General features: G+C 40.5%; 1 long non-coding RNA gene across 1 annotated transcript in view; it reads right to left on the minus strand.

Moving 5' to 3' along the window:
- Positions 1-479: 479 nt before the first annotated feature.
- The window catches only part of LOC307185896, a 71,234-nt gene continuing 43,794 nt past the window's right edge, over positions 480-27,919 (minus strand). Inside the window, exon 4 of the long non-coding RNA XR_013828201.1 lies at positions 480-641. This is a non-coding gene — a long non-coding RNA (uncharacterized lncRNA). The remainder of the gene's footprint in view (positions 642-27,919) is intronic.

Consider the following 27,919-nt stretch of genomic DNA (forward strand, 5'->3'; position numbering starts at 1 on the left):
GAGGCGGTGGGGGGGTGGTGGCTTGGGCTTACTGCGGGGACAAGGACACTTGCAGCAGACGTTCTGGGAAGTACTCCTTGGCATGAGCCTTCCCAGAGTCCGCCATCAACCCCACCCCCTTAAACCTTTAAAAAAAAAGATGGTATATGCTGGCTTCGGAGCGGTAGGCAGCATCCGTCAGCACAATGAAATGTGCCCAGCTTCCAGCTGAAGCCACAGTTGTCTCTGTTCCCTCCATCCCAGGTTATACAAGAGGGACCAAATGATGCTGTGGAGTCTTAACTAAATCAAAGTGAAGGACAAGTATGATGGATTTATCACTGCCACTGACCTGACATTGACTGATGGAAGAATCCCCTATCAACCTCTAAAGCAGATTTCTACTGAGACTGTGGCATCACTTGGGATATAGAAACAAAACACCCCTCCCAGGTGTCAAGTATTAGTTAAAGAACACATCAAAACCATCAGCTATTATTTTTAAAACATAAAAGAAAACAATTTAAGGGCCAAGTATGCAGGAAACATATTGCATGTGGGAGGGAAGGAGGGTAAAGATTGCTTATGGAAAGAAGCATCATACCTTAGAGAAGGCAACCATCTGGAAATTCCATTTGAGTATCTGAAGCAGAACGATGGAGCTGAAAAAAAAATAGAGTTATCAGACTGTGTGATGAAGTAAATGTTTTCCTGACAACAAAACGTCAGAACCAGTTAATTTCCTCTTTCCCCTTAAGAACTATTTCAGGAAACAGAATTTCCGTTCTGTTCTCCTTTCCAGCTTTTCAATACAATTAGCAAACATTGCAAGGGGAGGAACCACATTCTTTCAGTGAAGGTAACTAGAAAGACCCATTTGTCAAGTGGAAGAACAACTGAGAACTATCCTGGTTACTGTGTGTTAATAACTTCCTTCTCATTTTCAGAAGACTGTACGTTTTAATGAAGACGAATTTTTAAAGCCTGTCTCTTCTTGTTCTTTACAGAAGGTCATAAAGTCATTGATTCTTTGATGGAAGACAGTACAGCTAATTGATGCTAATCTCCTCATTTTACAAATAAGGTCCCTGAAGCAAAAGCAATCATAGATTTTTAGTGACAGAACCAGAACTAGAACACAGCTTTCTTGACTTCTATTTAAGGCATAGTTTCTTTTTTCCTTAGGGCATCTCTGAAAGCAAACAGTTGCTCTAGCTCCTTCATATCTGATCATAAAACTCAGATGGGACATCTCAGATTTCTAAATTCAGATGTAACCTTCACAATTTCTGCTGGTAAATGCAATGGTAGCGATGGCTTTCAAGAGATATGCAGGCATGGAAGGCACAGTTATGCACATGCAGGTATTTATCTTACCTTTGGTTGCCAAGATCCATTCTTTGTGTGATTAATTTATTCAACAGATATTTGTTGAGAGCCCACTATGTGCAAGTATCATTGTGCTGGTTATTTGAAAGAATCTAATCAAATATAATGAGAAACATTTCGAGTTTTATTCCTAGGTGTAAGATGCCCATCCTCCTGTAAAATGAGCTGACGCTTAAAGAAGCTAAAAAATAAAGATAAAAATAAAAAGGAGGGGGAGAGGAAGGCAAGATGAAGGAGGGGAGTGGAGGGGAGAGAAAAGGAAAATCCACATTCAGGTGAGCACTGTTCTTTGTACAACATCACATTTGAGAACTCCGATCAGTCAGCACGCTGCAGATGGTAGATGGCCACACGACACTGTAATGTACGCAAGACGAAACTAATGCAAGGTTTGAAAGTAAACATTCACTACTGGATTGCCTCAGGGAGACTGGTTAGGACTTACAGGCATTGCCTCAACCAAGGAGTAATAACAGAATCCTCTGTATTTCACACCTTAAGCAGGGTTCCCCGTGACAAGAACACAATGTAAATAAATGCTAATTTAAAAATTGGCCTAAGATCTAATAGTCATAAGAGAACAAACTGAAAATAGCCCCAAGACAGCCTTTTCTTTTCCTCAACACTGTGCACATCTGCATTCTAAAATGGCAATTAAGCGACTGTCCTCCCTGCCACTCTTCTAGTCAAATCTCTGCCATGACAAAAGAGATGGACTTGAAATGCAGTGGAAAAATACCTGCTTTGGGTGGGTTTCTAATCAGTTTTTCTAGATGCTGCCAGGAAATTGTATTGTGCATAATGCTGCTCTAGAAGAGGGGGCATGCTGGTCCCCTGCCCGAGGGCCTGCCAGGATGTCAGCCAGCTGGTAGCCCACAGAGCTGAGGACACCTGGAGTCCCCGCCATGCTTTGGTCCCACTAATTCTGTCAACTTCTGCCTGAGGCAGGAGGCAGGATGAAATGCATAAACAGCAAGACAATTAATAACAACACTTGAATCCGACTGATACGGATAACAAGCTGTGGAGGATGCAGTCAGGTATGAAAAAAGGAATCTATCAAATCATTTGATATCTAAAAACCTTTCTTAGAAAGCAGTATGAGAAGAAATCCTGTACTTTAGAAATAACTTTCCCTTATATTCAACATTCCACTGGAATCAATTCCCAGAAAAATCCACCAGGGCTTTCTTCATTCCAGGGTTGATTTGATCAACAAAGACATCCTCATTAGCTACTGTGACCACGATGCTATATGAAGTGTGTGTGTTGTGGCTGGGAGTGGATTCATCCTCAAGAGCACAAAACATGTAAGGAGGCAAGAGGAAGGAAATGAGGCATAATACTAATGAAGGTATTGGGAACAAGAATCTGGGTGCAAACGACTTAGTATTTAGAAGATGGTTCCAGGAAGGGCTGGGAGGAAGTGGGGCAGCAAGATGAGGAAGGAAAGCCAGTAGAGTGTGCGATTGAGCACGTGACCACTGTGAGTAACAGGTTCAGTGCTACTGGAGCCCTTCTGAGAGACCACGTGGGACACGTTTGAAGCGCATCCCACCGCAGGGTGAGCAAATTCAGTATTTGTCAATTCCTATCCCCCGCTTTTTGAGGGTAGCTCCTGGGATGTTAATTTCCCAACACTCTGACCTACGCTGCACATGGACCAGAGATACATCCAGGTGAGAGGATACCATCAGGCAGAGAGATGCAGGAAGCCATCAGTGCATAAGAGAGGTGACTTCTGGGCTAGGTGAAGGGGTGTGGGCAGAGCGCGGACATCATCCACTCCAGAGCGATGCAGAAGATCCATGATATCGGTGCTTAGGAGAGGGACACATTGTCATGGGCAAAAGAAATCAAGGCAAGCTTTCATCTGGTTCTTTAAGGATGCAAATGTCTGAGACAGATTAGAAGTAGTGAACCTCTTTTGTCTTCATGGTTCCCTTTCTAATGCTGGCATTTTTCACCAACATCCTTGAAGGTCTTAAAATGTTAACACCATTTTCTATTTAAAGCAAGTTTTACTAAACTAAAAAGTTCTTCTACAATTATCCCCTTATTCCTCATTCACCCCTCAGCCTGGTATGCCTCCAAAAGACTTGTTTACTATCTCGACCGTGCTCTCAGGAAGGAAAGTTCTTGAACATTCTGCTAAATCTGTCCTCTTTCTTTGATATTGACTTAGGAAGGTACTGTGCTTCAGCAGAATACTTCATGCTGTGGAAATCACACGTATACTTAGTTGTAATGAAAATTAATTTTGTACATTGATAAAAACTTGGTGACAGAATGCATGGTACTGCTTAAGTTTGAAGGATGACCCCATAATTTATTCTTTAAATTAGCTAGACATATGAAATGGAGGGGAGGGTTCCAGATGAGAGGAATGGCAACTTAGGGGTAGGTATGACAAGACATGCTTGGTAAATGCTAACTAAACCAGTCTGACAAGAGGGTAGGGTCCACACTGAGGAGGAGTGAGAGTTAAGGCTACAAAAGGAGGTCGCAGAGCCAGATTCTGGAGGGTTCTGAGCATCGGGTGAGGCGTAAGGGGACACTGAAGGCATTGCATAAGGAGATGCGATGGCAAAAGCTGTTTGAAGATGAAGGTTAATGAAGCAGACGTGAAACAAATTGGAAAGTCAAAAGGCTGAAGGCAAGGAGACCAATAATGAGGTCATTTACTAATTCAGGCTTAAATTTTAAAGGCTTATAAATACGTCACAATTTATAATCAAATGTATATAGTTGCACAGGTATAACAGAAAGGGACCCAGTTGAGAGAAGGAGTGAAGGAAAGCAACTGTTTCTAAATTGTCCACCCAGAGTGGGTGCCTTTTTCTAATTCCAGCAAAGAAACTGTATGTGCCAGCAAGCAGCTTGTTTTCAATTAAAACACAAACACACACACACACACATACACACACAGAGAAGTGCTTGCACCAGGTAGGTAGCAGTGGAACGGGAAAAAGAGAACTAGGAGAAACACTTAAATTGGCATTAATAACAACTGTTCCATAGCAATACGGTAAAGACATATAGATTAGAATATTAAAATATAAGATAGATGACCCTATCTCAATCATGGTTTAATAAACTTCATTTAATTCAAAACAAACTCCATTTAATTCAAAAAAAAGTCATCTAGGTTTTAAAATATTCTGAATAATATTACTGAATCTATAAAATTTCTATCATCTCTAACTTGCAGGGCTTGTAAACATAAGAAAACATAGCTGACCATAAAACCAAGTGGAAAAAAAAAAAGTGGAGAGAAACTTTATTCCTTCTTTGGTAATTCAGAAACCCTCAGGAGCTTCCAGAGGCGCAGGTGATTGGTGGGGTAATCAACAATTTCCATATAGTACCACGAAGAAAGAATTGGGCATTTTATTCTCTCAGGTTATTTTAATGCTCTCATTTTGTAATTTATCCTTTCTTTTACAAATGTAGGAACACATTCAAACACACACACACACACACACACACACACACACACACACACACATGCCAAACCTGTAAATACACCCCTTAGAGCTCTTTATGACATTGTTTTCATATGTGACCTTTGCAAACAGCTTACTCAACCAAAATTAGATCAGAAGGAAATTTGAAGGATGTTCCATCTTTTATTCTTTTAAATTAGCTAGAAACTAACTCTTCAATATTTATGACCACTCACTGAAAATACATGATTCTTCTACTGGGAAAATAAGGTTGCCTTGAGCAGAGTTGCAGGAAATCTGATTTGAAAATCCAAGTTAATAATCTCCACAAGTCTAATAGGGCAATGCTGTAAATGAAACAGAAGTTAATAGGTACAGCAAAAGAATGACCTCTGTGGATTCCAATTAGAAGAAGCATATCAAGGAGGAGAAATGGGGGCTCAGGCCATAGATTGATATGGGTGGTAGTTATAACACATGTCATGAATAAAAAGCAAAATTAAAAACTGAATAGAAGCAAAGCATCTTTCTCTTGCTTATTCTCTAAGACCTTAATTACCTGAAGTATGGGTGTTGTTGAAGGTTTAAATAATTCTTGAAAGAAACTCAAAGCGTTAAGAGCGGCTAGAACATGAGTGTTCAAGATCTATGGATTCAAATAACAGCTCTGTCACTTACTGGTTCAATGATTCGGCCAAGTTACTTACTGCCTTTGCATCTCCAAGTCTATTATCTGAAAAATGGGTGGGTCTAATAATAGCTGACCTGTAGGATATGTGAAAATGCTGAATACAGACTTGCTTGCAATAGTAGGTGCTCGATTGTTCCATCTCTCCTCTCCTGCCCCTTCCTCCTTGGAGATGAGAAGAACCTTGGAGAGTACCAGTGTGTTCTGCAATGTGAACACATTGGACATTCCTCCAGGAGTAAAGGGTAAATTTTGCCTGTCTAACTGCTGTCTGTTGGTATAGCTCCCTCCTTACCAACAACAGGAATTTGATGGCCCCAGGAAGCAGTGTGGCATGGGGCACAATGTGGAAGACTGTGGGCTCTCAGGCCATCCTACTGGGTTTGAATCCTGTCTCTGCCACCCACCGGCTGCCTGACCTTGGAAATGTTCCTTAATCTTTCTCTGCTTAAGTTTCCTTAGCTGCAGAATGGAGGTTAATAAAAACATTTTCTCTTGAGGTTGTGAGAATTAAATTAAATTAAATTAGGTTGTGACCTAATCCAGGAAGGAATTTAAAACAGCGCTTTATACACAGCAACCATTCACTTGAAGGTAAGGCCATTACACTAAGATTTCAGCCCCAGGAAACAGAGAAATTCAGATTGGTTTTTCACAATGGAGGAGTCCACTTCCACTATGAAGGAATTTCCATGAAGATGCCTTCAGAAATTACAGCTCATTGACTGGAAAAGGCCCGCAGTGGCAGCAGTGGAATCAGCACAGACGCAATTCATCCATGAAAGTGGATTAATTTTAGAGCCCACTATGTGCCAGACCTGGTAACGGTATCGCAGATCCTGACTCCTCATTATTTGGAGAATTCCCACCCAGAGACTCTTGTAGCGTGTTTGATCTTATTTATATATTCACGATAGATGTTTTCTTTACTGTGGACTTAACGTAAAATGAGCTCCTTCCTCTAATAAAGGTGCCAGCTTTATATGAGGTAGGCAAATCATAATGAAGGAATAATCACACTTCTCTGAGTGTGTTTCCCTGTTGGAATCAATCCTGAGTGGCTATTAATAGGGCTCTTTAAGAGCTGAATTTCAGGGAACGCTAACGTTTGATTTAATCAGCCAGAGCTCCTCCAGATTAGTAGAAGATGCCAAAAGTGTCACCTTTGCATTTCCACCACATTCTCTCCAGGGAAGATGGGGGAGGCCCCACAAACGTGGAGGCTGATGAGATGACAGAGCATGTACTCTTTAAAGCCAATGAGAGCCCCCAAAATTAGCCAAAGAAGGCCATTTTCATCAGACTAATAGAAAGAAAGGGGCTCAGGGCTCCCTGTGAAGACTGGTGTGGCCAGGCTGGGCCCTCAGCGAAGGACCATGTGACTGCCGCCCTCACTCCTCACTTTTCAGTCCTGGCAAACACTGAAGAGCCTGTCTCTCTCCTGCCTGTGCTTCCGGCATGTTTCTGTTCTCTTTATCATCCTCCTCAACCTCCCATAAGGTAGGAAGGGAATAAGTATTATTACTATTTGTGCCAGTTATAAAGCTATTAACTCTCAACTCCAAATTCATTTTGCTCTCTGCTCCACTACTGTGGCCGGAATTCTGAAAACAATTTTCTTCCTTTGCTTGCTGTTCCTATAGGTTCTTACCAACAGGGGGCACTAGAGGGAGGCTGGAAGTCTAGGGAACAGGGGCCAATCTTGTTCCTCCCCGGTTTGCTTGCTATTGGTCAGTGCCCTAGCAATGGCCTTTTGCCCCTGCAAGGCAGTTGGTCCCAGGCTCCAGCATCTTTTTTTTTTTTTTTTTTTTTGGAGTATAATTGCTTTACAATGTTGTATTAGTTTCTGCTGTACAACGAAGTGAGTCGACTATATGGATACCTATATCCCCTCCCTCTTGGACACACTACAATGTGTACAATAGCTAGCTAGTGGGAGCGTGCTGTATAGCACAGGGAGCTAAGCTCAGTGCTCTGTGTTGACCTAGATGGGTGGCATGAGGAACAGGGGTGGGAGGGAGGTCCAGTGTCTTTTATTGGCTTCCTCAGAACCATCTCACCTTGTCCCCCCTCAGCAGTTCCGTGGGACCTCTCCTCCCAGTTTCTAGGTTCTCATCACCATAATCTCTTCCTTTGTTTCACCCAGGGCTGTGGGTGGGAGTGCTTCCTGCCATTATCATCTCTGTGATACCCTAGTGTCCCCTTTTTGCTTTTCCAGTTTCCAACAGTTATTTAACCATTTTCTTACGTTAAATTCTCTCTGTTGAAATATCTACTGAGGTGCTTTCTCTGATTGATCTACTATGTCTGCTATAAAAGATTTGAGAAAATGGAGGCAACAATATGAACTAAGTGAAATAATCCATTCTGTCCTTCTCCATAGCCCTATCTATGGAGAAGTGTTAATTTCCCAGCAAAAGTGTTGATTTCCAATTAAGGTATCAATTGATAATGGCTTAAAATGTAAAACTCTCAAGTTTTTTACATTTTTCAAAGGCTTTCAATAGTTATGGGTTTGGGGGTTTTTTGTGGGGGTTTTTTGGTGGTGGGGGTGGGGGTTTTGTTGGGGTTTTTTGTTTGTTTTTTTGGCTGCACTGCAAGGTATGCGGGATCTTAGTTCCCTGACCTGGGATGGGACCTGTGCCCTCTGCAGTGGAAGCATGGAGTCCTAACCACTAGACAGCCAGGGAAGTCCCAATAGTTATGCTTTAAATTGTATATAAATGTTTAGTTGATTTGTGGATGTTTGGCACTGAGCTGGACACTCAAGGAGAGAAGGATGGTATGAAATAATATCCCTACCTTCAAGAAACTGTAGTTGAGAGAGGAAGAGCCAATGTACAAATATTAATAAGAGAAACACATGAAACATAATATAATTATAAACTGAGTTGGATGGTGCAGACCAGAAATGCGTTAGGAGGTGAAAAATAGAAAAGGTCATGAGGTCAAAGTAACCAGGACTTCACAGCAGATTATGAAGTGCATTTGGAAGGATTTAGATATGGGAAGAGAATGGGGGAAAACTGTCCAGATTGAGAAGCAGCATGAACAAAGGCATGGAAATGGAACATTGGATTTTGGTATGTATATCCATTGGTACCAATTCATATGAGTTTGCCATTTAGATTCTCCTAGGTTGGCCACCTAAGCAGAACCCAGACTCCTGTGAACTTATAGTTAAGCCACTTGGAATTCCAGCTGCCACTTAAAAGGAGCTTTAAACTCAAGTGTCACTCAACGGTGATCATTTAGAAGCACAGCTCATACATTTCTACCAACAGCTGGGGATTTGCTATTTGGGATTAATACCCTGATAATCCTATTGATTGACTTGGAGGTTTGTCCAAGAAGTTTCCATCCTTCAGGAATGACTCAGATGCAAATATCAAATGCAACTGCTCCTTGGAAAAATCCTCAGGAGTCAATACTAGGCTGTTTAATTAGAATGAAATCTCTAGACTCAAATCTATTTCAAACAAAATACAAGTTGTATCATTAAGCACCGAAACTAACCACTAAGTAATTTGTGACTCGATACCTGGTTAGAATCAGGTTTCAAAACGGGATTTTAAACGCCTTTTGCAAAGTTACATAAGGAATCGAGTAGATTACGCAACAACCCTCACCGAGCACTTTCATAAATCAGTGAATTCAAGTGGGAGCAGAATTCTTTAAATTATAAGGAAGAAGATAATAATAGAATTAAATCCTGACCTTTCCCATAAAAGCAACCATCCTCTTCCTCGCCCCCATCCTTCTCTAATTTACAGTAATGTAGTCCATATGGAAGAAGTCGGTGTGTGTTTGGGAACCAAGTCCTACGCTTTCTTTTCCATCACAAAAGCCAGTTGTTCTTCAGAACCATCCGTCAGGATCATTTTACATTCCGCAGCATTAAAAAGGAGGCCTGAGCTCAGACCTCCTTCCGAAAAGTTAAGTTGTCAGTTGTTAGGCAGAAAATCAATTAGAAATGCATTTGGGACAATGGCTTGCTGCCTGGAATTACACCAGGCTAGAAAAAAGTCAGCCCAGTGGCAGGAAAATACTAATGGTTGGAGATACCCATTCTGTCTTAGACAAGGTGGATCGATTTATTTAGACACATTTGCTGAACGGAAATATGCTGGTACCAAGTCTCAGATTTACATATAATTATAGCAGAACACTTGCAAAATGTTCTCAGAAGGATCAAGATACTCTATTGCTCCAACATGTGCCAGGAACGTCAAAATTGTTATAGATTTCTTTGGCTAACTCACCTTCCTATCCCTAGGTCTTGCAGTAGGTACAGAGACTTTGCCAGAGTTTGGGTAATTTATCGTACTTTTGCAAATGCTCATGGAAGACACATGGGTAGCTGGTATTACCACAAGCTCCTTGTAGCCCCTTGCTGAGTGAGTGGGAGGCATCCAAAAATCCTGGGCCATACTCTTCACACGTAGGTTAGTCTTATTCCAAAGTGATAGTACAGTTGGCTAAAATCTAGTGCCACTTGAATTGGCCCTTGGTCTCCTAAGAATGATAATATTTAAAATAATAACTAACATGATTTTGGCATTTAGTATGACTCCATCGAAGTGCTAAGCACTTACATGCTCCTGTAACCCTCCCACCAATCTTAAGAGGTAGGGTCTCTTATTTTCATTTTACAGTCAGGGAAACAGAAGCTTAGAGAGGATGAGTCATTTATTCAAGGTCACTTGGCTGATGGGAGGGACTAGAAATCAAGGTCAAGCTGAATGATCCCTGCTCACCTTCCATACATAGTTAAATACCTATGCACAGAGGAAAACTCTTCTAAATCATGGACGACTGCCTCAACCCCACACCAAGTACCTTCCAAATGTTTCTGTGCCAACAGAAATCAAGAAATCTGGAGAACTTGGCACTATCACGCTCAGAGTCCTCCTGGGAAGGAGTAGTGATGTCTTCATGTTTGCCCTCTTACGTATGAAGGCCAGTAAATTATCAACCACCGTGATTATATGCTTGGAAAGTTTGAAGCCAGCGCTCACAGTCTGAGCCTTCTCCACCCATCACTAAACAACTTAGCTGGCCCTGTGTTTAGAAGTATACCTTTCTATAGTTCTCCACCCATCTCCTCTTCATTGTCCCATGCTTTTGCCAGGACCTCTGGAATTTATCAGACACGAGTGTGCTTGTTTGGGTAATTGTTTTTTTACCAAACTAATGTGACTACTTAGAGTAACTGCTTTAAATGCTATGATTAAAATCTCTAAAGACTTTCCAGCATTTATTTCTATTACAATACGCCTGTGGGGAGAAGAGGTATTTCCATTTTACGGATGCAAAGACTGAGGCACAGAAAAGTTGCAAAACTAAAATTTTCTAACACTTGGCTAAGTACGCTGCTGGAATTAATGAACTAGAAAATGACTGGAATATCCAGGTATGCTGCCCAGGTCTCTGAACTCTGGTTCAATGCTCCTTGCTGCAGGGCAGACAGTTTATAACCTTGAATGTTTAATTGTTTCTTCCTAAACTCCTTCACTCTTGCACTCTCCCAGTTAACTCACAATCCAGTTTTTCTTCTAGCCTAGGCTTTCAGTGCAGCAACCATATTTCCCAGCATTGAACTATGCACGGGCTTGTCTGGGATAAACATGAGGTCATTTCCCTTCTTTAAAAACGTTTGCTGAGTAGTGCAGTAAAGCAGTTACATGCACAGATACTGGAGGCAAAGTGCTTAGGTTCAAATTCCAGTTTCAAGCATGTGCGTGTCCTTGAGTAAATTGATTAATAACTTGGTGCCCCATTTATTCCATCTACAAAATGCAAATAATAATGGTACCTAATTCATAGTCATTGCAAAAATGAAGTGAATTCAAGCAAGGCCTCTAAACGGTTCCTAAAACACATTAAATGTTTGCTGTTTTTACTATTCCAAACAATCCTCCTCCCTCGATCTCAGAGGAATGGCTCTTTTATGCTGAGACATTCTTATTCCCTATCAGTCTCCTTCAGAAGGTTCTAAGCAAATAAATCATCATCCAGTACTTCTTCCTCTCCTCTCCTCCTCGGAACAACACTCATATCTGACAGCATGATGTCAGACCCTATCTTAGTCCCTTACGCAGGCTGTGGTTGTAGCGTTTTTTCCCTTAAGAAGTCAGACCTTCCTCTAGACAGAAATAGTTCTATATTTCTAGAAATAACCCTCATAATAGGTAACTGGTTAGTCAAATCACAAGCCAAATCTGTCTTTTTTTTTTTTTAATTTATATACTTTAGGCTGAGTTGGGTCTTCTTTGCTGTGCACGGGCTTTCTCTAGTTTGTGGTGAGCGGGGGCTACCGCAACTCTTCGTTTGGGTGCACGGGGTTCTCACTGCGGTGGCTTCTCTTGTTGCGGAGCACAGGCTCTAGGCCCGTGGGCTCAGTAGTTGTGACTTGTGGGCTCTAGAGCGCAGGCTCAGTAGTTGTGGCGCACGGGCTTAGTTGCTCTGCGATGTGTGGAATCTTCCCGGACCAGGGCTCGAACCCGTGTCCCCTGCATTGGCAGGTGGATTCTTAACCACTGCGCCACCAGGGAAGTCCCCAAATCTGTCTTTAAGAGCCTGTGCCTGATCAAAAATTCCTCAGAAATCCCCTTTTCATCCCCACCCCCAATCGGAGGCACTATCTGGGAAATGTGACAACATGGACATCAAAGTCCAGTTGGTGCTGATGGGAAGGTACAAGGGACTTCTCTTCAGGTGTGGTTTTTCTTCCTCTTTCAACCTCAGGTTGCTCACTATCACAGTCATGGCTAATTGCTCCTCAATAGCCATTCCTCCCTTCTTCCATTGCAGTAGAATTTTAGCTGGGCTCAGGTGGCCACTAGAATAAAGGTGACATTTCCCAGCCTCTCGTTCAGTTTGGCGGCACCACGTCACTGAGTTCTGGCCAATGGGATGTGAGCGTAAGTAAGGTGCACCGCACCGCTTCTAGATTGTGTCCTTAAAGGAATCTCTTTTTTTGCCCTCCTCTGACCTGTGGCTTAGAATGCAGATTTGGTGGCAAGATAACTTGGACTGTGTGGATGAGCGCAATATCCAGAGATAGAGAAGCAACAGACAGAAGGAGCCTGGGTCTCTGGAGAACTTAACAAAGCATAGATACTGTAGCAGCCCTGGTCCCCCTCCCTTGGGACTTATATCAATCACAAATAACATAAATGGTTTAATCCACTGTAATTTGGGGTCTCCTTTACATAAACTTAATCCACCTCCTAACTAATACACTCATCTATTTTGCATTCTTTTTAAAGGAATTTACTTCTGTCCTGATTTTAGATTTAGCCTGATGCAAGAGTTGTTAAAATCCTTCGATTCTAATCCTTTTTTGTTTTCCTTTTTAAAGCGTATGCTCAGGAATTCCGTGATGGCCTAGTGGTTAGGTTTCCGGGCTTTCGCTGCTGTGGCCTGGTCGAGAAACTGAGATCCCGAAAGCCACACGGCCAAATAAATGAATAAATGAACTGCACGCTCACTAGTAAATAAGTTTCACCTTAAGTCTATATTTTGTTACTTTGTATAAAAGTAGTGACCTTATCGCCAAAAAATAATTTTTCCCCAGATGTTCCATATTAATTTGATGTAGGACTTTGGACTTACCTGGCATCCATTTTCTTGATTTCCATATAGCTTATCTATGCCAGAATCCCACATTTCTGAATGACAATGATGCATATCATGTCTGCTTTCTAATCTTATTTATTCCTTCCGTAATTTAAATGACAAGACTACTTAGGGACAAAATCTAGGTTTGGAGAACCAAAGAGGTATTTATGTACATTTTCCATGTGTCGTATAGCTTATTTCAACAATAACAAATTTCATTTGAACATCTGGTATACACTATACATCTTTAAATATCCTGGTGGGCATTTTAGTTCACTACTGTTAATGTTTTATTTATAATTTCCCTTTAAGAGATAAATTTCCTCAAATATATCTATATGAGATTTACTGTAGGTATCAATGTGGGTTTTCTGAGTTGCTACTTCAACAACTCAGGGTGTTTTTTTTTTCCTAATTATCATTCAGTTTCTTAAAGTAGCCAAATCAAAAACATAGTTTTCCTTAAGCTTTTAATTTCAATTTATAAGTTTTATTCCATTTATAAATGGATGGATCTTAAGGATATTATGCTCAGGGAAATAAGTCAAAGAAAGACAAATACGCTATGATCTCATTTACATGTAGAATCTAAAAAACCTGAACTCATAGAAACAGAGAACTGATTGGTAGCTGTCAGAGGCAGGGGTGAAGGGTGGGCAAATGGGGGAAGGTGGTCAAAAGGTATAAACTCCCACTTACACGATAAATAAAGTCTGGGGATGTAATGAACAGCATGAGTGACTATAGCCAACAATATTGTATATTCGAAAGTTGCCAAGAAAATAGATCTTAAACGTTCTCATTACAAGAAAAAAAAATGTAGCTACGTGAGTTGATGGATGCTAACTAAACAGGTTGTGGTGACTATTTTGCAATACATACATGTATCAAATCATTACGTAGTAGACCTTAAACTAATATAATGTTATAGGTCAATTATATCTCGATAAAACTAGAAAAAATAAATTAAAAAATAAAATAATTTCAACAATTACTCCCAAGGAGTCAAATCAAATAGTTGATTAATCTTTGATTGGCTCAGTTTGTTTGGTTTCTGTTATAAACGTAAGATCTTTTAAACATTTTTTACTACATTTACATATTTTATATGACCACATATTTTAAAAGCACCTTTTGTATGCCACCATAAGGAAAACCTTCCCAAGCACTTAAAAATTCAACTAAATTCAATATAAGAAATTTAAAATATAGTGAATTCTAAGCTCTCTTAAATAGTAATATTTACAAACTTAGTAAAATATTTTATGCATTTAACTTGAAAATCATGTCTAAATTAGCTACCGAATTACATTTTTTAAATGAGAATCACAAGGCTGATGTGTTTACAATATATTCAATTTTCTTGCACCTATTCTAGCGCTTAATTAACAGAAAAAATACTAATATTATGATTTTGAATTAAGTCATTATCTCTAAGATTACTCTATGCTTCCCTTGGGTGAAATGAATTTTGTATACACACTAAAGAAATAGAGTTTGTCATCTCAAGCGAATTTCAGTGACTGTCTTGGTGTAGTGAGGTTGCTTTTTGGCCAAAGGCTTTGGCCAGGACTGACTTTCCAAGCCACTGGTGAACAAGGGGAACCCTTTCATAGAGCCTCTCTGTCGAGAGGGATTCCAAGCCAATGCCTCCAAATAGGTCAGCTTCATGGCCCCCTGAACAAGTAATACATTTTCTATTTCTTCAGTATGACTTGAGTCTGCAAATCCCCACCAAGATTGTTTCAGCACTTGATTAGATTTAACTAATCCATTTACTGCCTGGTTTCATTCTGAACACTTTTATATTTTGTCGTGGGCTCCCACCACAAATCTTATAGATATTTAAATAGCCTCTGATTGAATTCTGCATCTTTCTCATCTCTGTCTGACTTGACAGACTCCAGGCATCATACTAATGACAGTAAGGTGATGGGTGCCTCTGAACATTATTATTAGTTAGAGCTCATTTGTAACAAATATATGACTTCAAATTGTTTTTACATTTTTAAATCATTTTCATCCACAATTCACATCGTTAAACCTGATATTTTCGTTGTTTTTAAACTTGAAGAGTACATTTTGTCCTATTTTTTTAATCATTTGGTTTTTTATTATAAAAGCAATATAATCTTCCCCAGAGGCAGGAAACCCTGTCTTTAAAGCTTAAATTTGTCTCCTTTTATCCTTGGAATCTCTAGCTCAACGTCCTATAAAACTGCATTATGTATGGCTTCAGAGCTGACACTCTTAAAACTGCCTCTCTAAGACCTTTATAGGGTAACTTAATTTTAAAATAACTTCAGACTTTGAGGGAAGTTTGTAAAATAATACAAAGACTTCCCACGTACAACACCAAGATTCCTTGAATGCTATCATTTTATCACATTTGCTTTGTCATTTTCTTGTATCCATTGATATAAATTTATCTGCTGAAACACTTACAAAGTAAGGTTTAGATGGGATATCCCTATACCTTTATTTTTATTTTTTTTTTCAGAGAAAATGTAACACAATTTATTTAAAACATGATAAGAAAGCAAAAATAACTTCTGGAAAAGAAAATTTCATATTTCCCCTCTAGCAACCAGTTCCAATTATTAAATCATTGTTGGAAACATAAGACCCTTTCTGCTTTCAACACAAATGCTGTGTACTATGTCATTTCATGACCAAAAAGGGATGTCTACCATTAAGCATTTAATAGTGGATTATTATAAGTAATCATACTGCAAAGCACCTTCACAGTATGAAGCATGGGACACTTTGGAGGATGCTAACACACAAACTATTCTCTCACCCCAACTAGGACATGTAAGTTTAAGCTACAAGAAGAGAAAGGAAAATTAGGTCTCGTAAATCATGGAAAGTCATTTAGCCTCTCGTCCCTATACCTTTAAATACCTCAGTTGTATTTCCTAAAAATAAGGACATTCTCACACATAATCTTAGTGCAATTACCCAAATCAAGAAATTAACATTGATGCAATACCATTACCATTACTAATACCAATATCGTTATCTGATTATAAACAGATCTTGAGCAAAGTTTGCCAATTATCCCACTAATATGCTTTAAATGGTCCAGGAGTAAATCCAGGATCACCAGTTACAGTTGGTTGTTATGTCTCTTTGGTCTTCTTTAATCTAGAACAGTTCATTCTTTTTTGTCTTTCATAACTTTGATAGTTTGAAGAGTTCAAGCTAGTTATTTTGTAGCTGTTCCTTAATTTGGATTTGTCTGATTTCCCTCATGATTAGATTCAGGTTACACATTTTTGTCAGGAATTTCATATACATGTTTTTATGTCCTCACGAGGCGCCAGATGTCCATGTGTCCCATTGCTAATGAGGTTAACTTTGATCACATGGTTACGATGATTCCTGTCAGGTTTCTCCACTGTGAAGATACAATTATTTTCTTTGAAAATAATAAGTATATCGTGAGGAGATACTTTGAAACTCTGTCAATATTTTGTTTTTCATCCAACGTTCACCCTCCGCTTTTAGGAATCATTGGTGATTTTTGCCTGAAAAAATTATTATTGTAGTGGCTGCCAAAAAGTGATTTTCTAACTCCATCAGTCTTTTTGACTATTCATTGGAATTTTACTGTAAGGAAGAGCATTTTCTTCTCCCCACTTTATTTAGTTATTTATTGACTTATATCAGTATGGACTCAAGAATTTTTGTTTTATTCTTTGGGTTATACTCCATTACTGTCAAAAGTCCTTACGATGCTTGAATTGTCCCAGATTTGGCTAGTGGAAGCCCCTTCAAGCTGCCTCCTATGTCCTTTGCACAAGCCCCCCTCTTTTGAACACTTCTTTGCATTTTGGCACAAGAAATTTTCCAAGTTTCCATTGCACTTTTCCTGCTCCAGACCCGGAGTTAGCCACTTCTCAAAGGAGCCCTGGATTCTTTCAGTGGAGAATGATATGTAGAAGCCAAGACCTGGGTCCTGCACGCACTCATGTCTACTAAAGTGTTCTCTGAAGCCTCTTCGAGCACTCCTGACAATAACTACTTCAGCTGACAGATGCCTTTGGAAAGTCCACAAGTTAATTACCCAACAGTCTCACCAAAGGCTTTAACCACACAGCAACAACTGCATCTCCTTCACACCAATCTGTCCCATTGGTGGGCAGCAGGGTTTTTCTCAGTCACTGGGCTTCCTAAGGACCATTCCCTCCTGGATTGTGTCATTTTTCCCAACCCTAAGGTCAAGATACAATGGGGGGGACTCCCATCTCTCCACCACATCCCCAAACTAGAATATCTACTACCTCCCTGCCTTGAAATTTCCTTCCTCCCCTCCTCTCACTCATCCCCTTCTTCATACAAATTTCTTTCACTGGATTTTTATCCTGGAATTCTTAGAAGTGACTCTGCACAGAACTTGCTTCTTGGACTCTTTTTATAGATTCTGGAATTTGAAACTGGAGAAAAAAACACAGACATCAACTTTCTCTCCTCTTCTTCTCCATTCTTAAAATGCATCATGCATATCCCAGGGAACTGGGAAAGTAAAGAGAAACTCATCAGACCCTGAAGATTGTAAGACTTACAAGTCTTGAGACCATTAGAGTTATATCATTTAAAACAGAGAGTAATTGCAAAAGAAAATGAAGTAAAATTGACTATATAATAAAAAAAACAAAATGAAGAAAAGAGACTATTTAAAATGTACTAAACATAAGAAGGGATGTAAGTGGGCCTCCTACACAGAGAATATTTAAGGTTGAGGGTTGCCCGATGAATAATGTATGCAGGGATCACATTAAGGAGTTCAATTTTCTCTTCATAGGTCAGAGGCCAGGCTCTGGTCCATCACAGAAGAAGACTTTAGGGAATCATTCTGAGAATGGGGAGGGAAGAACGGTAGTGAAAGGATTTCTATGTAACCATGAGGTATCTTGTGGATCTGGAAGTAGAGAAACCGAGGAAGTTAGAAGGAACACTACATAGTGAGTTAACTGGGACATTACTAAATATCTCATTGGTAAAACATTTCTCCTCTCTATGTATAGAAATAAATTTTTATATATATATATATATATATATATAAACTATTTATCTTTGCCACAGAAAAGCATTTCACTTTAGAAAGATATGGGACTTCCCTGGCAGTCCAGTGGTTAAGACTCTGTGCTTCCACTGCAAGGGGCACAGGTTTGACCCCTGGTCAGGGAACTAAGATCCCACATGCTGTGAGAGAGAAAAAAAAAAGAGAGAGAGAGATAACAGGGAAATAAATGAATGTATGTGTTGCACTTTTAGGTTAAAAGATATCTGTTATATATTATTTGTATATTTATGTAATAACTTCAGAAATAAGTCTATATCCTCTATGAGGATATACAAATAATATATAATATAAAAGATATATTTTAACCTTTTACTAGTTCTCCAGACAGGAGTTCAGCCCAATGTTCCACATGAATTTCACCTTCAGAAACACAGTGTGCTCCTGAACTTTTACCCAAGCTGAAATTCTTGCTACTCTTCCAAGATAGAAGGAAAGTGAGAAATAGAATAGAATATATTCCCTCTTCTTCCCTAAGTCACAACTCTTCCTAGACCGTGGAAATGATATTCCATGTCCTCTATTCAAAGACAAGAAAAACCCTAGGGTCTCCCCTCCCCAAGCCCAGAGTCAAGAACAGAATTCATCCCTCCCACTGCTGTATCTGCCCCCACACTGTGCTCCACCCTCCACACTGTGCTCTATACTCTGTAGGTACCTGGGGCTGTTAACACAGTCTTATATCCAAGATGAGCTGTCAGGAAGATGTCCCTGGAGAGATGTTTTTCTTTGTGCCCTTCCATTTTTTCAGATGTAATGGTTGTTGTTGTTGATGAGCACGTTTCAGTCCTTTAATTTTATAAACCATGATAAGTGTTGTTTTAAGAAAAAGAAATGTCTCACTATGAAAATCCAGAGTAAAGGACTAGAGCACACTTGATCCTTGACCTTGAAGTTCCTCTGTGCATACACCACTAGTCTAATATTAAACCTCATCCTAATTAGAATCCCTACATGGATGGGGGAATCCTACTGCTCCCATTTAAGGGTAAAGTAAAAGATAGAAATGTTGTAGATGAATGTATCTCGTTAAGTTCTGATTATAAATTCCTGTTTTATAACCTGAGAGCTCCTGTCTGTGATCCATAAAGGCAAGGTGTCAACTTTGTTCTACTCTTCAAAATGAGGAAAAGCTTTTTTTTTTAAGTTTTAGACAGTGGGAAGAACTTAGGTTAGCTAAATTTTTATTTTCTTTCACTGATCTTGAACTTACATTAGCCCTTTCATTATTCTATGTGTGGGCTCTATGAAAAGCCCATTTCTCTGTCCAAGGGTCAGGGGTCAGGCTTGGATATGTTACAGATGGGATTTATTCCGGGTACAGAAGCTCTTGTCTGTCACTCATTCTCCTTCCCACAGGAATGATGTCCCTGAGGGAGGATTCTCTTCCAAGGCCCGTGATGAAAGGATTAAAGCTGTACTCTTTACTTGGAAAGTCTGGAAAGGAGAGCTTTAGGACAGATAATACAAGGAGATTTAAACTGGATTTTTCATTATAAAACATTTGAAATAATAAATTTCCTCCCAGTGAAAACCAAAGGCACTTTTGTTGATCTGTTTTTACTCATTTACTGTCCTCATCTGAAGAACAAACAAACAAAAAAACAAGTCCTGACTTTTTGAGGTCAAAATGTCACAGCCCAGCCTCCACCCTCCCCGGAGCTCCCACCAGCTAGAGAAAGTGGAGATTTCCTTCAATCCTTTCTTCCCTATTCTCCCCCCAAAACAGCAACGGAAGGTTTACAATACTGTGCATGTCTTTCAAAAACAGATCCATAACATAAACATGGTCTGTAAATGGTCCACTTCTTGTGATCCCTTTTCTGTCCAAGAACTGAGGTGATTCTCCAGTGAGGAAACAGGGAATGCTTTCTATCCCATAGTATATATACATCATTTCACCAAAATCCATTGGAATGGTGAGGATGGAGAAAGAAAATCATCCGAACTCCTCTATCATCACTCCATCTTTCCCACCACCCCCACTAACAAACTCCATTCTCAGTCTTTCCGAAATCAAGATTCCTCTTGTCCACTTCTTGTTCCTGACGTTCTTTAGCAAATTACTTAAGACAGGACACTTAGTGCAGATAATTTGGCATTATCCAACTAGCTAAAAGTCAAACTGTTAAAACACTTCTTTTTTGAATTAACCAGTATCGTATGCAAACTTTTCTTCGTGATACCTACAGGTAATAGGATAGAGTAAAGGAAGGGTTTATAAAAGGCCTAGGATTTGGATTGACAGATGGGGTAAAAAATGGCTAAATTTTTAACAGCTTGGTTTTAGGCCAAACTAAAATGTCTCATGGGTTATGATAGCTTTGTCAAATGGTCATATAAACGATAGATTAATTACTTTTGTAGATTAGGGGACAGGCAGCATCAGGACAATTTCATTGCATTTTCCCTGTCTTAAACCTAGAGGAAAAATCTCGGGACCAATCCCTGTGAGGGGGCAATACTACTATTCAGGCCCCAGTGGAATGGAAGTGGGTAACCTGACCCCTAAGAACATTTCAGACAGAAACAACAGAAACAGGAGAGAACATCAAACCCAAAATAAACAACAAGTTTACCTAGGAAACATCCCCAAATTCATATTCAGAGATAGAGGGACCATTTCAAATATTTTTAAATGGAAGTTGGATTCTCACAGAATGTTTTAAAATTTCAAAGTTACATTCGTGTCATCACCATTTTACACTCGAACTCTCTCAGGTATCCCAATTCTTCAATTCTCTGGGCCTCCAGGCAGAAAAGACCTCATGGACACCTGGACAGAGCCCTCCACCCTCCCAGCCCCCATTCCCACCTTTTCCTGCTCCAGGCTGTTCTGGGAGGGGCTCTTCAGAGCCTTAAGTGGAGATCCTCAAGGATGTGTCAAGATCAACACACCAGGCCTTTTCATTTCAAAGTGCAAATTTATTCCCAGAAGTATAAACAACTGCCTTTTCAAACTAAACAAGTTCTAAAGGACATCTTGGTCTTGAAAAACACTAGGGAGGAAAGAAAGTGGGTGCCAAAGTAAGATTATTTTTAAAAGCCAGAAAAGTGGGGGGGCGGGCAGGGCATCCAAAGAGAAGGTTATTTGACTCTCTGCGTTTAAGGAAGTTCCTATTCTAGAGAAAAGATGAAGACACCAGCTGTCTTTTGTTCTATCCCTGGAGGAAGGCATACAACATAGACCCTGGCTAGAAATGGGGGTGATGCTTGGGCTGCCGGAGCTTCCTCTTGTCTCCCTCCCTGCAGGTCTGGGGCACTCACACTCAGCCCTCTCTCCTCCAAGGTGGGGTCAGCCTGGAAACGTGAAATAGGAGAGAACGTCCACCTCAAAGGGATGAGCAAAATAAACTCAGAAACATGTCTACAAACCTGTACTAAGTGGGAAAGGGGCCATTTTGCATATTTAATAGGAGTAACAGATTACAAACACATTTATGTTTGTGTCAACGGTCCTCACCCTGATTTTTGCTCAGTCAACCTGAAGAAGACCCAATTTGTGTCTCCTGAGTCCAAGGCTGGTCTTGGGTGCATCACAAAGGAAAGAAAACATGGATTGTCTCTGGGCATATATGGATCTCCTTCCCTGTAGAGGTTCTAATGGAGGGATTTGCTCCCATTCGAGATTCTGGAAGTCTTCATGCTGCTGTCTACTGCCATGAAGGTAGAAAATCAAAGGGACAATGACGTGTCCTTCCTCCAGTCCAGTTACACGTGAGAATCGCCAAGGGAGGCAGTTTTTAAAATTACCCATGCTAGGGATTCCCAAGGGAATTAAATAAGAAGTCCTAGAGGCAGAAAGAACCGCTGATTTGAAAACAATTGGAATGTCAGTTCCCCTCACCTCCGAAATATAAAAGTCATTGTGCTCTCCAATAACACCTCTATTTTAAAAGACAGGAGAGAAAAAGATATTTGAAGTACTGTAAGAAAAAATTCACCCCAAATCATCCTAACTGACCTATCAACTCAGCCCTTTTCCTTCTAAGGGGGAGTCATTCTGATGGATATATATTTACTTCTCCCCACCTTTTTTGGTAAATTTTTAAGGCATATGTAGCATATTTGTAACCCCAAGCTCTTAAACTGTACTGATAGAAGGGCTGAGACTATAAAACTTAAGGTTGTACAATGTCCCCAGGTCCCAGATAGCTGAATGTACCTCCCCCAACCAACAAACAAAGGACGCTGCATGGCCTTCCCAGCTTTTCATCCTCCCCCACCCCCAGGTCCTTGTTACGGGCTGAGTTGTATTCCCCCCAAAATATATATGAAGTCCTAACTCCTAGCACCTCAAAATGTGACTGTATTTGGAAAGAGGGTCTTTAAAGAAGTAATCAAGGGAAAATGAGGTCATTTGGGTGGGTTCCAATCTAATATGACTGGTGTCCTTATAAGAGGAGAGATTAGGACACAGACATGTGGACGCGCAGAGAAAAGAGCAGGTGAAGACAGAGAGAAGATAGGCATCTGCAAGCCAAGGAGAGCCCTCAGAATGAAACCCGTCAACACCTTAATCTTGGACTTCTAGCCTCCAGAACTGTGAAGAGATACATTTTTGTTCTTTAAACCACCCACTCTGTGGTATTTTGTCATGAAGCCCAGCAAATGAATACAGCCCCCTAAGAGCAAGATGCTTTTCTGCCTTTTTCTGCCTCTGCTGCAACCTCTCCCACCTGCCCACATGTGGTTCTCCCTTAGGTTGTCTGGATCTGACTCAGGAGGAAATAAACAAAATCCAGATATTCTAGAGAGGCAAAACAGGATTTTTCTTCCCCAATCACTTATTTCCTTTCTTCTGTTCTGTATTCCTAGTGGGGAGCAGGATTCTTTAAGACAGAGTGAAAGGAAATATTTTGTTGACATAAAAATGCATGAGAATTATGCTATAACAGAGGAGCCAGACCTGGGTACAAAGCAGGACACTCAGCACCCAGAGAGTAAAGAGGGGGAACAAGGAGACGCAGAGGCTTGGGGACCACGAGGAAGCCTTATATTAGTGACGAGAACTGAAATCAAATTACTGTTATAATTACATCTTCTTTCCTCTCTATGCCCCATACTGAGAAAAGACCAGCTAGACATCAACCAACCGTGGAAAATATTCCCACAATCAATCAAAAAGATGAGAAGTAATCAAATATTTTAGTCAAAAAGAGGTATTGAGATTAGACTCCTGAAGAATTTAATTTTACTTTCTTAATCATATACCAGTATTAGCCCTCTCATTTCTCTGTAGGCAAGTTCAGTTAAGGAGCCCAATTCTCTGTCCATGGGTTAGAGGTCAGAGGCGCGTACATCTCAAGATGGTGAAATCTGATCACCCCACATGCAGAAGTCCCTAAGGGAAGATGATCTGAGGACAATCCGGAAATTAAAACTCAAGTTAAATAGCTCAGGATGAATTAAGTGTTCATTTTAACTGTCAAAATATTGAGATGATAACTTTTCTCAAAGCATAGACCAAAGAAAAGTCTTCACTAAATATCTAAATTTAGTGAATTTACTGAATGTCTCAATTTGACGTATAATCAGGAAAACATTAACTTATTTTTTGAAACCTAATGTCAAAGAGGGTAACTCAGGACAATTCCTTCAAGTAGGTCACAGAGCCAGTCGGGGGACACAAAAATGACATAAGCCTTTTAACATCATCCTCCCAACTCTCATTTACATACTTGTTTTTCCAGCTCTAGCTGAATTATAAGCGTGACCTCCCTCCTGCCCTTTTCTCCCTGAATTGGGGTCAAAGGCCACCTCCCCAAGGGGCAGATGAAAGACTGGTGATTCTTTTCTCTTTAACCTTCCTGGTCCCACACTGCTCAAACCCGTCCCCATCTTTCCCCTCCTCAGTCTGCCAAATGAACCTAAAAGTCTCCACACCGTCTATTCCTCATTTCATTCTTTGTTTTCCCAGAAAAACATAGTGCCTTTCCCCTGCTTCCTGCTCCTAGCTTTGTCTTATTCTCAGAGGACTCTGCTCTCCCTGCAAGGGGCCTGATGACTCTGTTACAGGATATATGAAGTTGGGACTCTCTGTGGACCTCCACAGAGTCCCATCCCTTGGTACAAAGATTGGTGGGAATAAAGCAGGAAGGGTGCAGCTGTGGAAATCTGGGAGAGTGGCAAAGCATTCAGCACTGTTCCTGGCTCTGTCCCTACTCCAGGCTTTGGAAAGTTAGAGATTTACTAAACCCCCATGGAAAAGTTGGCAGGATGGTGGGTGCCTTGGATTCTGGTAATGTGAGAGTGTTCATGAGAACTGAAGACACTTGTCAAACACAGAAAAAATGTGACTCGGTGACATTTTGAAATGGTAATACACAGGAGCCTTTTACTCCCTGTATTTCCCCTTGTCCCACACTCAAACATCATTGCTCTTTGTCTCACAATAGCTGAGTGGTAGGGTCGGAAGCAGAAGAGTACTAGAAGATGTTTTTTGCAAAACCTAAATCTTTCGGATATGGGAATCTGTGGGAGTTGAAGAAGCAGCTTGAAGAAACATGAAAAGAGAAGGATTTCTCTCATATTTAAAAGAGATATTCCCAAGCTGGGGGAGGGAAACAGACAGATTGTGGGTCCCAGAGCAGGAGGATTCAACCCAGTCTTCTAGTTATAGACTGAGGAGGCAGTAAGGTCAGAATTGCAACAGCTGCATGGAGTATCAAGGAAGACAGAACAGAGGCAGGCTCATAGATTCCTGAGCCCCATACATGGTATTGTAGCACTGGAGACCCACAGAATTGAGCATCTGAGATTCTACTCTACTTGCAAGCTTACAAGTTAAATGGCCACAGTCCCACTCATGCTGGCCGAAAATACAAGTCACCTGAGACAAAGGCTGAGGATGTTATTACTCCAAGCACAGTAGGCAGCATTATCTTCACGTACATGTTCGTTTACCTTGTCTCTCAGTCCCACAGGGACTGCATGGAACAGCACAAATGGATGTTGAATGTGGTAGGTTTGCATCACAGCTGAAGATGCTCAATTTTAGGAAACCTCAATATGTTAAAAAGGCTACAAGAAAACCTTCCCAGCCCTCATCTTGGCATTATCTTTATTATACTGGGAAGCAAACAAATCTTCTCTCTATCCCAGAGAGAGACACTATCTCTGTCTTCCAAGGTTACTTGCTATATGAACATCCTTGCAAAGATCATCCGGAATAGACTATCTATGCCTCTGCTCGTAAGACAGTAGGATACATGAAACCGTGATTGGTAGAGAATTGTTTCCCAACACTGTGTAGATAGGGACCATGGATGTCTCAGTGGTGACCTATGTTGTCTGATGATCAAGGATCAGAAAACAGTCTCCTATCCCCAACACATTTGCGCTCCATAAGACAGGAGAACTATAGCATTACCCTGGAGAGGAGAGAAGAGCAAGTGGCTGTGCTGAAAGCAGAGAGATTAAATGAAAGTCTGAATACTGTACAGTGGGACATTCAACTCTCTTCCTCCTTCAACAGTGTCATACGCAGCCACAGGCAGGATATTTGAGGATGACTATCTGAAAAAAGTGGACAATCTTAAGAGAAAGACCTTTAGAAATTGACATTTGATAAATTTACACCTTCTCTCAAGAAATGGTTGGATCCCTGTGATATCCCTCTGATAACCTAACAATGAGGGGCAGGTCCCACCCCTCTTCCTGATGTAACTTATCAGTCTTATAGTACTCAATCTTAAATATGAGTGGATAGCCAGTGATCACACCTCTGAGGAAAGTCTTTAACATTAAAGACTTAATGTTAAAAAAAATAGAAATAAATACACAGAAACAGGAACTCAGAGGAAACAAACAATGAAGAAAAACAGGATAAACTTTTTTTTTAGAGTTAAGTGTTCCACTTTCAGGAAGATGGAACAGACATACTTTTCCTTAGCCCTTCTCCTAAGTACAACTAAAAGCCCTGGACATTGTTAATACCCATCTGTTCTTGCATGTTGTCCATTTCCTCCATTAGAGTCCTTAGTATAGTAAGCATAGGTGTTTTAAATCCCAGGTCTGATCATTCCAAAATCTCTGCCATATCGGAGGCTGATTCTGACGCTTGCTCCATCTGGTCAAACTCCGTGTGTGTGCATTTGTGTGTGTGTTTCTGTTAGTATCCCTTGTAATTTTTCATTGAAAGCTTTGATTGAGTAAAAGGAAATGTAATAAATAGGGCTTTTGTGTGTTTTGTTTATCTGGCTAGGAATTGGGCTGTGTTTATTGTTTGCTGAAGCTGTAGGTATCAGAGGCTAAAATTTCCTCTGGTGTCCTTGTTTTTGTAGCCTCTGTTGTCTTTGAGTTTCCTTCCCTAAAGACTCCTTCTTAAATAAGATCCGAGACATGCAGTTCTTTACGCTGGAATCCCCTGTGACTTTACAGGAGTCCTATTGAAATAGCGGTAAAGTGTGGGGGGAGAGAATGCGTTCTGGAGTCCTGTGGCTATAGGTCTTAGCCTTTTAGTGAGTTTGTGTCCCAGGGCTAAGACCCTCACAAGGGCTTCTCAGTTTTGTTTTTTTCCTCCCTTGGGTGAGACAACAAGGTTACAAAGGGCGGGATTGGCTATTTCCTTTCCTCCGGGTGGGTTAGGCTGTGATAAAACAACAGACCGTGAGGCTCTTATACAATAGTCTCCCCTGATGCAGGCATTGTTAAGAACAGAATACTTGAGGCATATTTCAGAATGGCTACTCCAACGTTGACTGTGAGAAGGTGGTGGAGCTCCTGAAGGTAAAACTCACAAAAATGTGGGACCCCCCCCCCCAAGCTTAGACCCTTCTGGAGTTTTTAACCCTCAAACCTGTCCACACTGAGCCTCCAGCAATTTACTAATTCTACTTTCAGGTTTTCTACCCTATGCTAGTTCCTGCAGAGGTTTCTGCCCATGGATTTCTGCTCTGGTAAATTGTGATCTTCTGTATACACCTGTCTGTCTTTCCAATTTGGGGGGCAGCACTTTGTCCTGAGACCACGATTTTCTGAGGACTCTAAGAAGAGCTGTTGAGTTTTAGTTGGTCCAGCAGTTTTTTGTTGTTGTTATGAAGATGGGAGTGACAACTTCCAAGTTCCTTGCATATGCCTGACGCTGGGCTGGAAATCATAAGTCCAATTTCATAAACTTTTCATTGTCTCATACTCACACACTTTTAGGGATATTAACCCTCTGCTCCAGTGCCCTGGCAGCAGGCCTGGGCACAAATTAGACAGAGGTCCCAGAACAGCCAATCTAGTCTCCTCTCTTCAGTGCAATCACTTCCTCCCTAACAGCCTCAGTACAAGAGACACAGGGAGTAGACTGGGAAGTCTGACCCATTGTACCTTAAGAAACATCAATATTGTTGATAAAAACCCTTCACAAAATACTGCCAACCATGCTCTCTTTCCCTAGAATCCCTAGAAGAAAAGAGATGGTAAGACATCCAATTAACCAGAGGGAAAACATTCCTACAAACTGTTATTAGAATGAAAGAGGCTACTTCAAACATTTTTAGCTAAGAGCAAGAGTTGAACTGGGTTCCTGTGATTTTCAAAACTCTAATCCTTTTGAAGCCCTTAACTGCTTTGTACTCGGGCTGAATTAGGAAGTTCAAGATTTTGTCCATGAGTTTGAACTCTGAAAGAAAATCTCGTGATTCATTTTGAGTAGGAGATACTTTCAATACCTTTAAGGTATTTCTAGGGATTATCCCAGAATACGGGTAATTCTGA

Source organism: Stenella coeruleoalba (assembly GCF_951394435.1).
Source record: "Stenella coeruleoalba genome assembly, chromosome: 4".
Classification (NCBI taxonomy): Eukaryota; Metazoa; Chordata; class Mammalia; order Artiodactyla; family Delphinidae; genus Stenella; species Stenella coeruleoalba.